Below are 15,165 nucleotides of genomic sequence, written 5' to 3' on the forward strand. Positions count from 1 at the left end.
AGGTGCTCTGAATCAGTGACCTCTCCTCTTCATGATTTACCATTCTCCCAATTTTTGTGTCATCTGCAAACTTTATCAGTGATTAATTTATGTTTTCTTCCAGGTTATTGATAAAAATGCTAAACAGCGTAGGTCCAAGAACCGATCCCGGTGGGAGCTCACTGGGAATATATCTGCTTGATGATGATTTCCTTTATCTACCAGTCTGTTCACTTTCCCAATAATTCGGTGGGGTTTGCAGAAGCACAATTTTCCTTTACAGAGGCTGTCTTGTTGTCCCTATCATATGATAATGTAGGTGTTTTATTACTCTAGGTGACACAGTGGCTAAGACACTGCTATGAGAGTCAGGAGACTTGGGATCTATTCCTACCTCTACTATTGCCCACTGTGTGGCCTTTTGGGTCTGGCGCCCCTCCTGTTTGTGTGTCTTGTTTCCTCATCTGTAAAAGTGGGACAAGGATACTTACCCTCCTTTGTAAAGTGCTTTGCAATCTACAGATAAAAAGCAACATAAGGCCACATTTTATTATTATTCTTTCAACTGACTTATCTGGTACTGATGGAAGGCTTGCTTCTATGTAATTCCCAGGATCATCAAATAATCTTTTAAAGCTTTGACTACCCCCTAGGCTCCTGATTTTAGAACTCAGATGAATATCATCTGATCCTGGAGACTTACGGCAATTTACAACTTCTTTCCATACTTCCTCTTTTGACATCTCAGTCTGATAGCACCTCATCTTTATTACTTGCAAAGCATAGTTCTAGGGTAGATATTTCACCATTGCTTTTGTGGAGAAGGCTGATACAGAGATGTTCTTTTGCTTCTTTGCAATGTCTTTATCCTGCTCAGTTACTCCCTTTCTTCCCTTGTAGTTTACCAGAGCCACTTACTCTGTCAAGTTTCCATCTTCTAATGAACTTAAATAACTTCATTGTTACCTAGGGTGACCAGAGAGCAAGTGTGAAAAATCGGGGCAGGGTGAAGGGTAATAGGAGCCTATATAATTAAAAGACCCAAAAAGCGGGACTGTCCCTATAAAATCAGGACAGCTGGTAACCTTTTTGTTACCTAACAAACAAGAATGCACTACCCCAAATTAAAAATCCCATCCTCATGTCGGAGAAAGCTTGGGTAAACAGCTTAGCCTTTGACTATGCCCCAAAGGTTAACAAACTTGGCACTGTCAGATAAATGTAGGAGTGAATTCCAGGGTTTCATAGATTCCAGATGGCCAGATGGGACCACTGTGATCATCTAGTCTGACTTCCTATATAGCACAGACCACAAAGTTCCCCCAAAATAATTCCTAGAGCATCCAATCTTGACTGAAAAATTGTCAGTGATGGAGAATCCACCCCAGCCTTTGGTAAATTGTTTCAATGGTTAATTACCCTCACTGTCAAGCATATATGCCTTATTTACAGTCTGAATTTGTCTAGCTTCAACTTCCAGGCATTGGTTGAGGGGCCTCCACATAGAACACCTAGACCATAGGAGTCGGATGCTGTAAATTGGCACAGTTTCATTGGAGCTACACTGACTTACACCAGCTGAGGATCTGACCCTAGGTTTACAATCTAGGTCCAAATCTGACGATCCAGTCTCATGTAAATAGTTCATAATTATATGATAAGTCCCCTGCCTTCAGTGGTGCTACTTGTATCAGTAAGGATTGCATTATTGGGCTGTTCTCCTTGAATGTCCTATTTAATTTCAACTGTTGAAGTGAGGTAAGGCACACAGTGAAGCTGACCACAGTATAAAGTGACAGGTCAAAACCAACACCTGGAATGGAATATGAAATATACTAAAATGAGATCCATAAAAATATATTCTACTTTATTTCATGACTAGATATTGAAGAAAAAGTCAATGTGTGCCTGTTTGGAGCCAGAACTTCTCAATAAATACTCATAACTAAGGACCGAAAGCTTCAACATCATATTTTCCAAGGGACTACATATGATTGTCATGGTCATTAATAAGGCTAGACACAACATATCTTTAAAAAAATTACCTAGTTAGAACTAATTAGGAGAAAGCAGTGCTGACATATTTTGGAAGAAGGTTTTATACTGAATTGCAGACAGGCATAGTTTATGAACTTCACCATGAGAGTGATACCCAATTTCACTACTTGGCAATTTGGAAAAGGGAAAAATAGTGATAGGAAAAAGATGACTTGGTGTTTCTTTTTGGTAAGGGAGCACTGGGGCTGTTCTACTAATTTCAGTTTACGGTGATGGTATTTTATGTGTGTTTCAAAGGACAGGTTAGAGCTTTCACTCTTTAGTAGTCATCAGGGCCGGTGCAAGGATGTTTCGCGCCCAAGACGAAACTTCCACCAATCAGCTTAGGCGCCGCAAGCCTGGGAGGCGGGAGAAGTGAAGCAGCCATGGTGTGCTTGGGGAGGAGGTGGGGCATGGAGTTCCCCTGCGTGCTGCCCCCCCGCCCTTACTTGCTGCAGGCGGCCCTCCCCGCGCTCCCCTGCCCTAGCTCCCTCCGCCTAAATGCCAGCGGCGACCGGGGTGGCCAAAGATCTGGCCGCCGTGGTCGCTGCCGAAGAAAATGGCGCCCCCCCAAATCCTAGTGCCCTAAGCGACTGCCTAGGTCACCTAAATGGTTGCACTGGCCCTGGTAATCATTGTTGGTACAAATGGAAGTTTGAATACTTACACCAGCTGCTGATGAGCAAAATGAATATTCCTTGTTTTGGAAGCTAAATGCAACATTAAAAAGAAAGCTGACATCTTTTTTCATACAAATTCAAAACCTTAAAGTATTGAAAAATGTAAAGTCTAGTAAGCAGAAAAAAATCAGAGTATGTGACATTATAAACATGTTCTTGTGCGTTTATTTTATGTTCAGAGACTAATGCTAAACCCAACCTCCCTACCCAACACAAGGCTGTCCCTAAACGGCGCAATCTAGACCTGTTTCATTATTGCTTGTAAACATAATTTGTGAAACAGGAGTTGTTTTACAGGAATTTTAAAAATTGTGTTCTACATCTGTGACAGGGCACTGATGTTGCTACAGCATGAGAAACTGCAGGCTCAGCTGTGAGCAATTAAACACTTTCTGTTGGGGGGATTATGAACACCTGGTGGTAATCATGGGATTAACAATATAACTAGGAGGATATAAGTGGAAGAAACAGGAAGTAAAGAGATCTTAGAGGGGGAGCCTGGGATGAGGAGTGATGGTTGTGGCAGGGTTGTCAAAGCACAAAATGGAACATCACTGCCCCGCCCCTTCCCTGAGGCTCTGTCCCTGCCTCACCCCCTCTCTGAGGCCCTGCCCTCGCTCCCTCCAACCTCCCTCCATCGCTTGCTCTCCCCCACCCTTGTTCACTTTCACTGGACTGGGGCAGGAGAGAATGAAAGCTCTGGCTGGGGATGTGGGCTCCACTCTGGGGCCAGAAATGAGGGGTTCAGGATGCAGTAGGGGGCTCCAGGCTGGGTTGGGGTGCGGGAGTGGGTGTGGGTTTCAGGAGGAAGTTTGGGTAGGGGAGGGGGCTCAGGGCTGGAACGGGGGTTTGGGTTCAGGCTCCAGGAGAGAGTTAAGGTGTGGGAGGGGGTTCGAACCTGGGACAGGGAATTGGAGTGCAGGAGGAGGTGACGGGTGCAGGCTCTGGTTGGGTGGGGCTTACCTCAGGTGGCTCCCGGAAGTGGCTGGCATGTCTGGCTTCTAGGCAGCGGGGCCAGAGGGCTCTGCGCGCTGCCGATGCCTGCAGGCACCATCCCGCAGGTCCCATTGGCTGTGGTTCCGGGCCAATGGGAGCTGCAGAGCCAGTGCTTGGGGTGAGGGCAGTGCGCAGAGTCCCCGTGGCCACTCCCGCACCTAGGAGCTGGACATGCCAGCCACTTCTGGGAGCTGTGCAGAGTCAGAGCAGGCAGGGAGCCTGCCTTAGCCCCGCTGTGCCACCTACCAGACTTTTAAGAGCCAGGTCAGTGGTGCTGACTGGAACCATCAGGGTCCCTTTTCGACCCAGCATTCTGGTCAAAAACTGGATGCCTGGGAACCCTAGGTTGAGAGGAAGCTTCTCCCTGCTGTAAGCCTGCATTGCATTATGGTAATTTATAAAGAAAGAATAAGTATCCACCTTGGTGAAAGGGTAATAATGTGGTTAACCTCCCCATGAAAATCTATAAAAATATAAAATATTTACAGTAGAAGTCATTAAAAGCAAGCTCAGTGTAGGTGCTTGTCTTCTAAAATGTTGTTGGTTCACCTCTGAGATGACTCGTAATTCATTTCAATGCAATATATGTTTTAATTCCTTTAAACCATTCTAACATGAAAGGTATCAGTTCTTTGTGTAGTGTCGCTTTGTATAAACTATTTCTATTGCTAATGCTACTCCCATCCATTTTTATTGGTCTCTATTTAATATAATATTCTAAAATATTTAAAATACAAATGTGGGAATTTAAATTCACAAATATGCAATCAATCTTGCATACACCTCATCACTTTTGACCACATTTTCAAAATGTACATAGAAAAACCTACCATAATAACATCTAGCACTTCTGTGGCAACTTCCATCTGAAAATGTCAAGGTCTTTTACTCATTATTGTATGTAAGCCTTAAATTACACTTGTGTAATAGGTAGGTAGCTATGCATTATTATTTAAATGAGAAAAAAGAAATCAGATTCCTAATATCCTCTTACGTGCAGACAAGTACACACCAGGCCCATGGCTTATTGCAGGCTTAATAAGGAAACATTTTTGTGGGAGTCTGTTGCTCATGAGTCTTAATACATATCAAACTGGAGCTCCCCCTTTACAAAGAGTGTTTCCTCAGTGTTTCCTTTAGAATGGCCATGAGACTGCTCTTGCTCCTCCTGATGTTGTAAGCTGGCAGACCCTAAGGCAATTCTGTTTTTACAATAGGGATGTTTCTTTTAGTTGTAGTTAAAAATAAAACCAGTAAACAAATACATAGTGCTCAGATCCAAGAATGTTGACGTAAAGGCATAGAGAATATATATAGATATAAGTATTAAAATACCTGCAACCTGCTGACAACAAAGTTGCTAACGTCTGTCACTGTACTCATAGGTTAATAAAACTAGCACTTAGTAAGTAAAGATTAAAGGCCCTGCTCCTGCACCATTGAAGTCAATGGGAGTTTAGCTATTTAATTTAGTACAAGCAGAATCAGGGCCTAAGTGCACAGATTATGTAGCATTGTAACTGATTATTTATTGGTTCTAGTGATTTTCAGCACATGGTATTTGAATATTGCCTAGCTTGTATGTTTTGGGGGTATATCAAGCCTAGGAAACTCAATAGAAAAGCTTGTTTAATATCTATTAATGTGTTTTCCACTATAATTTAATGAATATATTAAAATATTTGAAGCTCTTTTGTTACACAGAATGTTCATTACACATGTGGAAATTGGGACTGAGTGTGCAATTCTGCAGTTTAGCACTGTAATGGTAAATAAGAATCTTCTTTTGAAATAGGGAATCAGGTGGTGTCATGCTTCTGAAACATCAGTGCCTGTTTAGATTCCGCTCAGTTGTATGAGACTTCTTAAAAGAAGATCTGCTCTTTAAGCAGGAGATTTGGCTGCACAGCGTCGTCCAACAATTGAATAGAACACCAGAATAAAGACAGATAAGCTCTGACCTTTCTCTATACAGCTAGTATAAACTTCACTCCAGAATGTATTTTAAATCCCCAGCACCTGTTTTCTGTAACTTTTATTTTATTTATAAATCAACATCGACTTGTCTCAGCTGTTCAGATTTCTTTAACTTACTTTCTGTGTGAGTTGGCAGATACATTGTAAAATTATTACTACCATGAACTATAGATAATTTTTTCCCCAGAAAGTTATAAATGGCTTGAAACAGAGGCTTAAAATGAAAGTGTCTTCTTGGCCATAAGAAGTCACTGTAGGAACTTTGTAATCTATATAATAGCTAGGTTTCTAGTGAAGATCTGATTTTCCTCTATATGTGTGTGATTTGTAACTGTGAATTACAGAAGGTAACAAATGATCCTGACTGGAGTGGTTCTGAGAACAACTGATTGATGTATTTGGAAGGTGCTTGTTTAGGATGCATAGAGTCAGGACTTTTATATTTTCATATGGTTCCCTGCTTCTTACAGTAAAGATTTAGCTTACAATTCTATTCAGTGTAAATCAGCATTACAAACTGGCTGCCTATTGGTATCCTTGATGTTCCCTTGTTTTGATTGACCTTGATAACATTAACTTTTCAAAATTCTTGACTGTTGCTTGATCAGTGAAATACTATTGCACAATCCATCTTAGCCAAGACTAGAACACAAAAGCCCTAACCTCTTCTGCAGAGGGGTAGTATTAGCTCAAATTTAACTTGACATTTGATGCAGTTAAGAGTAAAATCTTTAAATCAGACCGTAAATTACTTCCTTCCTGTTTCATCTGCACTTTCACCTGCTCTTCTGAAAGATGGCATATGCATCATATCCCACGATGGTCAATCTTATTCTTGTTTTAGCTCTTGGACAGAATCACCATGGCTTACAATGAACACACCGAAGAAATATTTTCTTCAGCGCAATCTGGCTTTAGAGTTCTAATCCTGCAAGATGCTGAGCACCTGCAAGACCTCCTGAAGCCAATGGGAGATAAAGTCACTCAGCACCACTGTGGTAGAGAATGATGTGGAGGCAAACTGCTCTGACAGGGGATCTTGCAGACATTAAGGGAGGGTGGTCAGTGCACCTCCTCTTTAAAGAGTGCAGTTTCCCCATGAAGGGCAGTTGTGGGGGAGCTAGGGCCAGCAGCAACACTAGCCTAGAAAAAAGTGACATTCTGGTCCCATTGAAGTCAATGGCAAAATTCCTATTGACTTCAGTGGGTCCAGGATTTCACCCCTTGTGCTCAACTCTGTATTGGTTTGCAAGGGTGGATGGGTGAAAGCTCTACATGGATGAGGCAGAATTGACCCTTTAATGTAAAATGTATTAATTTAGACAAAGGGTTTCAGTTAGCCACTTGCAGCAAGTTTGTAAAAGATGGGAGCCCTGGATTTACCAAGAGTAATGGGAACAGGTGATAAAGTGATCAACTCCCCTGCTACAAAGTACAGCCCCTGCTAGTGGTGCCAGCCTCTTCTTGCTGGGGGACTGAGGTGGCCTTTAGCCTGCCCTCACCATGGGTAGCCCCCTGCTCCTCCTCTTCCCCTGAGGTCCCACTCCATGGCCAGGCCAGAAGCCAGACCCGGGCCATGGTAAGAGCCGTCCAGTGAGCCTAGGCCACTGTGGAGAGCCCCAGATCCTCCACTTGCCCTGGGTGGTGCTTCTCTTGGGCCCCCTGTCTAGGGCAGGTGGAGGGTCCAGTGCTCTCCACAACAACACAGGATTGCTGGGTGGCTCTTACCATGGCCCGGCTCCGACTTCTGGCCTGGCCAGGGGTCAGGGATTCAAGGGGGAAGAGGAGGCGCAGGGGAGGGGGCCACAATTCTACTGCCGGTGCCCCCTCCCATAGTTCCGGTGCTCCTGTTGGTGATCCCTCGGAGTTTGTGGAGGATTGTCTTCCATAAAATGATAGCCAGTTATTGCTGGTGAATCTGCAGCTAATGAGACCATTCTGTGATCCATAGATTTTGTCGCAGTTGGTGCAGACATTTCCCAGTGGAAGGGGCAGATATGGATTGTTAAATTGGGCTGCAGCACATTCTCTCCTTCCTTCCAGTTTCCCTGTTTCCTGTTGTCTTTATTGGATCTCAAAATATGGAGATCCTTGCCAATAGGTCCTTTTCCATTTTGGTTGGTTGAGGGCTTGGGTTTCCCATGAGTTTGTCAATATTGCACTTTGAAGCTTTTTTTTTTTTTGCCTGCCCCTTGTCCGTTGACCTTGGCTCAATTGTGAGAACATGACCTGATTCGGGAGTCAATTGTCTGGTATTCAAAAAACATGACCAGCGCAACAGAGTTGGTGGTGGATGATCATAACATAATGTTGGAGCTTTTGGCTTGGGACAGAACACTGATGTTGGTCCGTCGGTCATACCACTTGATTCGGAAAATCTTGCAGAGGCACCATTGATAGTATCGTTCAAGAATCTTGAGGTGTCTATTGTACGTAACCCAGGTTTCAGTGCCATACAAGAGAACAGGGTACAACAGCCTGGTACATGAGAAGCTTGGTTTGATTCTTGAGGTTACAATCTTCAAAGACACATTTTCTCAAGCATTCAAAAATTGCGCTGGCACATTGGAGGCAGGGCCGGCTCTAGGTTTTTTGCCACCCCAAGCAAAATAAAATTTGGCTGCCCCCACCCCAGCCCTGGGCTCCCCCCCACACCCCCCTGCTTCCCCAGCCCTGGGCTTCCCCCCCCTCACCTGCACCCCCTGCTGCACCAGCTCTGGGCCTCCCCCTTCCCGCACCCCCCTGCCGCCCCAGCCCTGGACTCTTCCCCACACCCACACCCCTGGCACCCCAGGCCTGGGCTCACACACACCCCATGCTGCACCAGCTCTGGGCACCGCCTTCCCACCAGTGCCCCTCTACCCCTGCCACCCCAGCCCTGGGCTCTGCCCCTCCACCCGCACCCCTGCTGCCCCAGCCCTGGGCTCTTCCTCCCCCTCCCCCACCTGCACCCTCCTTCTGCCCCAGCCCTGGGTCACTGGTGACTTGCTCCCAGGGCGGGTCATTCAGCAGGAATTTTGGATGTGCACAGAACACATACAGGATTGGTTCCCATATGGTTACAGAACTGCAGTAAAGTGGAACAATTTTCAGCATGTGTGATTGGAGGATATCTGGATGCATATTATAAGACTGTCCTCCATAAATGAGGAAAAGTCAAGGTGCCTTTATTATTCTTTTGTTCCACTCTTTGTTTCTATGGGGAATTTGCCAATGCAATATCACTGTCTTCCTTTTAAACACCTAAAAATAAATAAATAAAGGCAATGGCTGTTGAAAATAGCAATTCCAGTCTTAAAAACCACTGGGAAGCATTTCTTGCTCAATTTTATCTACTTTTTCTACAGCAAATTACAGTGGATCAGTATATTTGATTTGGGAGAAATGAAGTAACAGCTGCCCAAATTGATCTTGAGCACTCCTGAATTTTGAGGTGGTAGATTCCCTTTCTGAATATTAGCTAAATCTGGAAAGGAAAAGTCATTTTCTCCTTCCATGGCTCAGAAGTGGCAATCCTCCTACGTGCCTGGTACTGTATCTAAAGCTGCCCGGGTCCAGTGGAGCCTCCCCGCCCATACTTTTCATTTTAAATTCTAGTGGGATCCACATACCTCCCTTGCTAGGCTTCAGATAGAGAGGGGCACTGTCCATTTGGTCCACCCAATTCCTTCTTTGGGGGCTGCAAGGTGAGGTCACACCAGTATCCCTAAGCCAGTCTGGGGATGTCTTCTGAAGGGGAGATCTAGGCTAAAGCCTTCTACTCCTTGGGCATACTTGTTCCCCATTCACAGTGCCACCCTGCTCTAGCAGTGAGCTCAAGCTGCAGCATGAGGTTTCAGCTACCATACTCCCTTCCCCCCTTTCCAGTTGGTAGTGGCTAAGGGAATGCTGGGAAATGTAGTTCTTTCCCTGCTCCAGGGCTGGTTCTATAGGCAGAAAGCTAACCAAGGAACTACAGCTCCCAGGGCCCCCTGTTGGTTCTCAGCTCCCAGGCTCTATCCCTGCTAGCTGCCGCCCCTGAAAATGGGCTGCCCCAAGCAGCTGCTTGCTTTGCTGGTGCCTAGAGCTGCCCCTGATTGGAGGCCAGTGTTGAATTTCCTGGTCAATGTCAGCCTTCTGACACAGATGCCTGCTGAGGTAAAGGAAGTGCTCAACATTTTCCAGGGTCTCTTTATTGATCTGAATTATGGGCGCAGGATCCTGGTGATTTGGAGCCTGTTGGTGGAGTACTTTAGTTTTCTTGGTGTTGAGTGTGAGTCTGAGCTGGTTGTAGGCCTCAGAAAAAATATCAATTATTTTTTGAAGATCATCTTCTGAGTGGGCGCACAGTCATCTGCATACTGGAATTCAGTGACTAATTTAGTGATAGTCTTTGTCTTGGATCAGAGGCAATTGAGGTTGACTTACAGTATATTTATCGTATTTATATAGCACAATAAGTCTGCAGGTGACTTTAGGATATATAAAACATGACAGGTTCTGCCCTTAGGAGCTCATGGTATATAATTTTATATTCTAAAAATAATTAAGCTACAAAATAAATTTATAGAAAAGAAACAAAGAGTTAAAGCTGAAAACACTGGAAAAAGTCAAGAGCTAGGGTTCTTTTCCATTTTGTTAAATCATCTATCAGCAGTTTATTTTGATAGAATCAAATAGAATAAAATATAGCGTTATTGCTAAAGTTTAGAAATGAATGATTGTCATATGGTGAAGTAAATTGCAGTATATAAGCCTACTGAAAAGGTATTTTCTAAATGTTCTGACTTTTGAGAATGTCACTTAAAAATTTTATTCAATGAAACAAACAACAATGCTGAACTGTTCAACAGTGACATAAAGTAGAGGTTTTTAATTAACAAGTGAGGGTCACGCTTTGACTTCGCCCTAGCCTTGGGTGGTAAATGTAAACAAATCTACAGACCTTTTCAGTGCTGCACAGTCCGTTCTCTATGACAGCACACCCCTGCACACACTAGTACTGAGTTTCCTGTAACTTTTATTTTTATTGTGATTTGCATTTACATGGACATTCAATTCAACCATGTGAGTTTAATGTCTTAACCATTCAATAGCTGAGGGAAGGGCATTGTGAAAGGCCATGAGGGAATCAAGCAGCCTGTGATATATGCAGTCTGCAAGTATAATATGTACATATTCTAACTGACCACAATGGCAAAAGGGAGAGTCACAAAGTCCCAACTTGTAGTCATTTGCAGCACATCTGATCATTCTACATCTGAAGCAATGGAAGGCAGATGGCATGGAAGGTCAAAAACCAAAGGGCTGGACTGTTGGATCTGTCATGAGATAGGTATTGGTTATGTATGAAGCTTGTTGTTGCTAATAGTATGCCATCTGGAGATGACATCAAGGTTCTTTCAAGGCATTTTCCAAATGGGGTGCCTTGAGCTAAGATGGTTTATAGGTAGACTAGACACATCTTTAAACAGGGTAGACAAGGCATGTCTTCCACCTTAAGGAGCAGATTCTGCAAGGCAAGTTGTCACCTGATGTGAGAAGGAGCAATGTTGGACAGGACCAGCAGCCAGCCCAGGTTTATTGGTCTCATTGTACCAGTTATTATAGGGACAGTTTCATTCAACTGAGTGTCCACTAGCCCCTGTGTGAGAGGAGCTTAGATACACCAGTAATAAATTCAATTCAATTAAGCAAATACACTAAAACAGACAGTGAAGCCAGACTAGAGGTGACTATCAAAGTTCAGGTTACACTCAAACTTTCATTGTAACTTTGTTTTCATACTCAAAACCTCCTGATTTTTTCCCCCTTCTGGTACTGAAAGCTTTCAGGCTTGACTGAGACACACAAGTGATTTGTTTTTAAGTCTCAAGAAAATGCCTCCAACTGTTTTTGAATTTTGAGAGAATGAAAAAGAATTTTACCAGGTTAAAAAAACAGTTAGATCCAGGGGTGAAAGTAACTTAAAGGACTTACCGGTACTCTGGAGTCCTAAGCAGGGCGTGGTCTCAACTGGAAGAGGTGTGACTTCACCCGGAAGAGGCGGGGACTTTCAAGATTTAAAGCCCCTGGGGCTCCGGCTGTGGCTGGGAACGCCAGGGCCTTTAAATCATCCCAGAGCTACCAACTGCAGAGGTGGCTGGGAGCCCCAGGGCTCAGGGGCGAATTAAAGGGCCCGGGGCTCTGGCCGCCGTGGAGCTCCAGGACCTTAAAATCCCTGCGGGAGCCCTGCTGCTGCTACCCCGGGGCGGCAGGGCTCAGGCTAGGGCTGGGGTAGTGGCGGCTGGGCTTGGGCAGGGATTTAAAGGGCCAGAGGCTCCAGCCGCTGCAGGGAGCCCCAGGCCCTTTAAAGTGCCGCCAGAGCTCTGGCAGCAGGGTTTGGGCAGTGCTTTAAAGGGCTCGGGGCTCCCCGCAGGGGCCGGAGCTCTGGGACCTTTAAATCACCACCGGAGAAGCCAGTCCAGACCGGCTTACTTTCACCTCTGGTTAGCTCACCCCATATGCAGGAAAAACCTATGTAGATACAGAAAACTGAGTTTCAGCTGACAGTTTACTACTGGATTGTCAATCAGGAGGAAAGTTTCCCCCACACACGTAACAGGCAGGGCAGTTGTCCCTGCTATACCCTCTGTTATGCTTTTTAGCATGGTCAGATAGTCGAGAGCATCTTCCTCGTGAGTATACGGCAACCTCTGTACTTCAGGCACGATAGTGAGGACCATGGATATAAAGTTAAAACTACAATTCTATTTATTAGATACATAACAAGATGGCTCACACAGACCCTGAGTTTGCAGATCTTGAGAGTGTCTGCATCATGTCAGAGACCCCTCACAATGGGAGGCCCTCGGCACATGGCTAATTTCAAGAGACAGTATCACAATATACTACATTTCCCTTATTTTATTCTTACTTTATTTTTTGGGACATATTTTAACCTCTCAAACAAGGGCCTCGAAACCAGGCCAGAGGCATTAGAAGAGTATATTACAGCACTGCTGACTACTTGCTGTTTAACCGTTAGCTGTGTAGGTCAGAGGTTGTTAAGTTAACCACCTAGAGCTCAGTCTATACCATTGGCTCAGTCTGCTTCTTCATGTAGTTCCTGTATAAAATTGTCATGCAAGATTCGGCATCATGAGCACCAGCCCCAGCCCCGGACCTGCCGCAGCAGGGAGAGGCGCCTCTCCGCCCCAGCCCATGTGCTGCTGTGGGGAGTCCTCTCTCCCTGCTGTAGCCCCAGGGAAGCCTGCATCCCAAACCCCTCATCCTCAGCCAGAGACCCCACCTCCCCACACCCGAAACCTCTGCCTCAGCCCTGAGCCCCTCAGCCCCAGCCCAGAGCCTGCACCCCTACCTGGAGTCCTCACCCACCCACACCAACCCTCTGCCCCGGCCCTGAGCCCCCTCCCACATGCCAAACCCCTTGGCCCCACCCTGCCACATGAATTTTGTTATGTGCACCAATATGGAGGTGATGTGTCACATCACCTCCATATTGGTGCACATAACAAAATTAATTCTGCACGTGCGTGGGAAAAATTAGCGGGAACACTGCCTGACATCCACTTATTTTGAATTTACTTTCAGATGTTTCTGATGCAATTTGTGTCTCAGAAGATGGTGTCAATACTGATTGCTGGTTTTCTGGTATAGTCAGGGCCAGATTAATACATAGGCAAAAAAGGCAGGTATGTCGGTCCCAGATCTGGGGGTAAGAGGCAAGCCTGAATGGCACTGCAATGCAATGTGCCAGGTTGACTCAAATTTGGCCTGGTCACTCCTCCATTGTAACACCTGCTGGACATCTGCTGTTGTGAGGGTGGAGTAATGCTGCCTCAGGCTAGACTTATTAAGGCCCCTGTGATCCAAACCAATCCTAATCTTGCCATTTTTCTTCTCAGTTTCTTCTCAGACCAAGCTGTTAACCCATGGAGTGGGGCAGGGGTCGGCAACCTTTCAGGTATGGTGTGCCGAGTCTTCATTTATTCACTCTAATTTAAGTTTTCGCGTGCCAGTAATACATTTGAACATTTTTAGAAGATCTCTTTCTATAAGTCTATAATATATAACTATTCTATGTAAAGTAAATAAGGTTTTTAAAGTGTTTAAGAAACTTCATTTAAAATTAAATTAAAATGCAAAGCCCCCCCCAGAGCGGTGGCCAGGATGTGAGGAGTGTGAGTGCCACTGAAAATCAGCTCGCGTGCCACTTCGGCACGTGTGCCATAGGTTGCCTACCCCTGGAGTGGGATGTGTTCATTTTGGCTATGACCCTTTTCTACCTACCTGAGTGCATCTCTGAGTCTGTCTGTCACTGCAAAGGGTATATGTCTGCAACAATGTATGACAGGGAGAACTGATGGGTCCATATATATGGGAGTCTTCCCACAGAACTCGCTAAGTGCCCTGAAAACTTCTGGTATTGTGCAATCAATTCTTCTTTAGTGCTGGGTGCCTGGGTGTGCAGCATACCTATTTTGTAGATTGGTTTTAGCTGTATGCAGGTGTCACACGAGTGATGTTATAGATTACTTAGTGATGGAGAACTGATGACTGACCTTAGCCTTGGTCTTTGCTGCTGTTAGGGTGACTTCTCCTTTGGAGTCTATTCTGGAAACTCCATTTATTATAAGCCTAGCATCAGATTGCTTTAGCTGGATGGGACCTGGTATCTTTTTCGAACAGTGAACTGGTAAAACATTAGCTTCAGCTCCAATATCAAGCTTGAACTTTAGAAATGCAATCCTTATATACAAGTATAGAATACCAAGGTTCTGCCATCTGCACTGTATGATTTGTATTATTATGTGATAATGTATCTACAAGAAGAGATTGCTCACATTCTACTTCAGGCTGAGATTTGTGGCTTTATCTTTTGAGTAAGTTGTCTCTATATACCTAGATTAATTGTATAGCCAGTTGATGAACTACACTTGTGGTTCATTATGAAAAATGGTCATGAAACCAAATAACCAGACTCAGCCAAATGTATTTGTGATGTTACACCCCATATTCTTCATAGAAATGTGGTTCTGATATGAATATGGCATAACTAAGATATACTTTATGCAAGATGGCTCATGTAAGATATCATTGGAAAGGTTATGATTTACTGAATGTGATTATCCAATTTGTATGCATGTATCATTTCTGTATCTAAAGTTAGGAATATTGACAATGTAACAATTACAGCTGTGTGTGTATTTGGGAGACACCCACCAGACAACTGGCAACCACAGCCTTGCCAGGCCATTAAGAAGAAACAATAAGACTGTGCAGATACTAATCTCTCTCCTTCCTGAGCAGCGTTCTGGGACATAGCTCTGACTCTACCAGGTCAAGTGGTCCTGTCACAAAATACCACCTTGGACACTGTTGGCACTTTTCCACTGTAGGGGGATGGGAATCAAACAAAGGATTCCAACCTTAGGAGCCTGGCTCAGCAAGACAGGTCAAAAGGGGCCCAGGCTGACAGAACAGGCAGGCTCAGAGGTATCTCAATACATCAGGT

The 15,165-nt window shown here is 44.6% G+C and overlaps 2 long non-coding RNA genes across 2 annotated transcripts; both read right to left on the reverse strand.

Annotated features, from left to right (window-relative positions):
- Positions 1-707: 707 nt before the first annotated feature.
- Positions 708-2,731, reverse strand: LOC120401847. The gene is made up of 2 exons (XR_005596780.1): positions 2,684-2,731; positions 708-945 (listed from the first exon to the last, which is right to left on the reverse strand). It is a non-coding gene; the product is annotated as an uncharacterized LOC120401847 (long non-coding RNA).
- Positions 2,732-12,549: 9,818 nt separating this feature from the next.
- LOC120401848 lies at positions 12,550-14,199 on the reverse strand. Its single transcript, XR_005596781.1, has 2 exons — positions 13,941-14,199; positions 12,550-12,756 (listed from the first exon to the last, which is right to left on the reverse strand). It is a non-coding gene; the product is annotated as an uncharacterized LOC120401848 (long non-coding RNA).
- Between the last annotated feature and the right edge of the window lie 966 nt (positions 14,200-15,165).

Source organism: Mauremys reevesii, linkage group 3, assembly GCF_016161935.1.
Source record: "Mauremys reevesii isolate NIE-2019 linkage group 3, ASM1616193v1, whole genome shotgun sequence".
NCBI lineage: Eukaryota > Metazoa > Chordata > Testudines > Geoemydidae > Mauremys > Mauremys reevesii.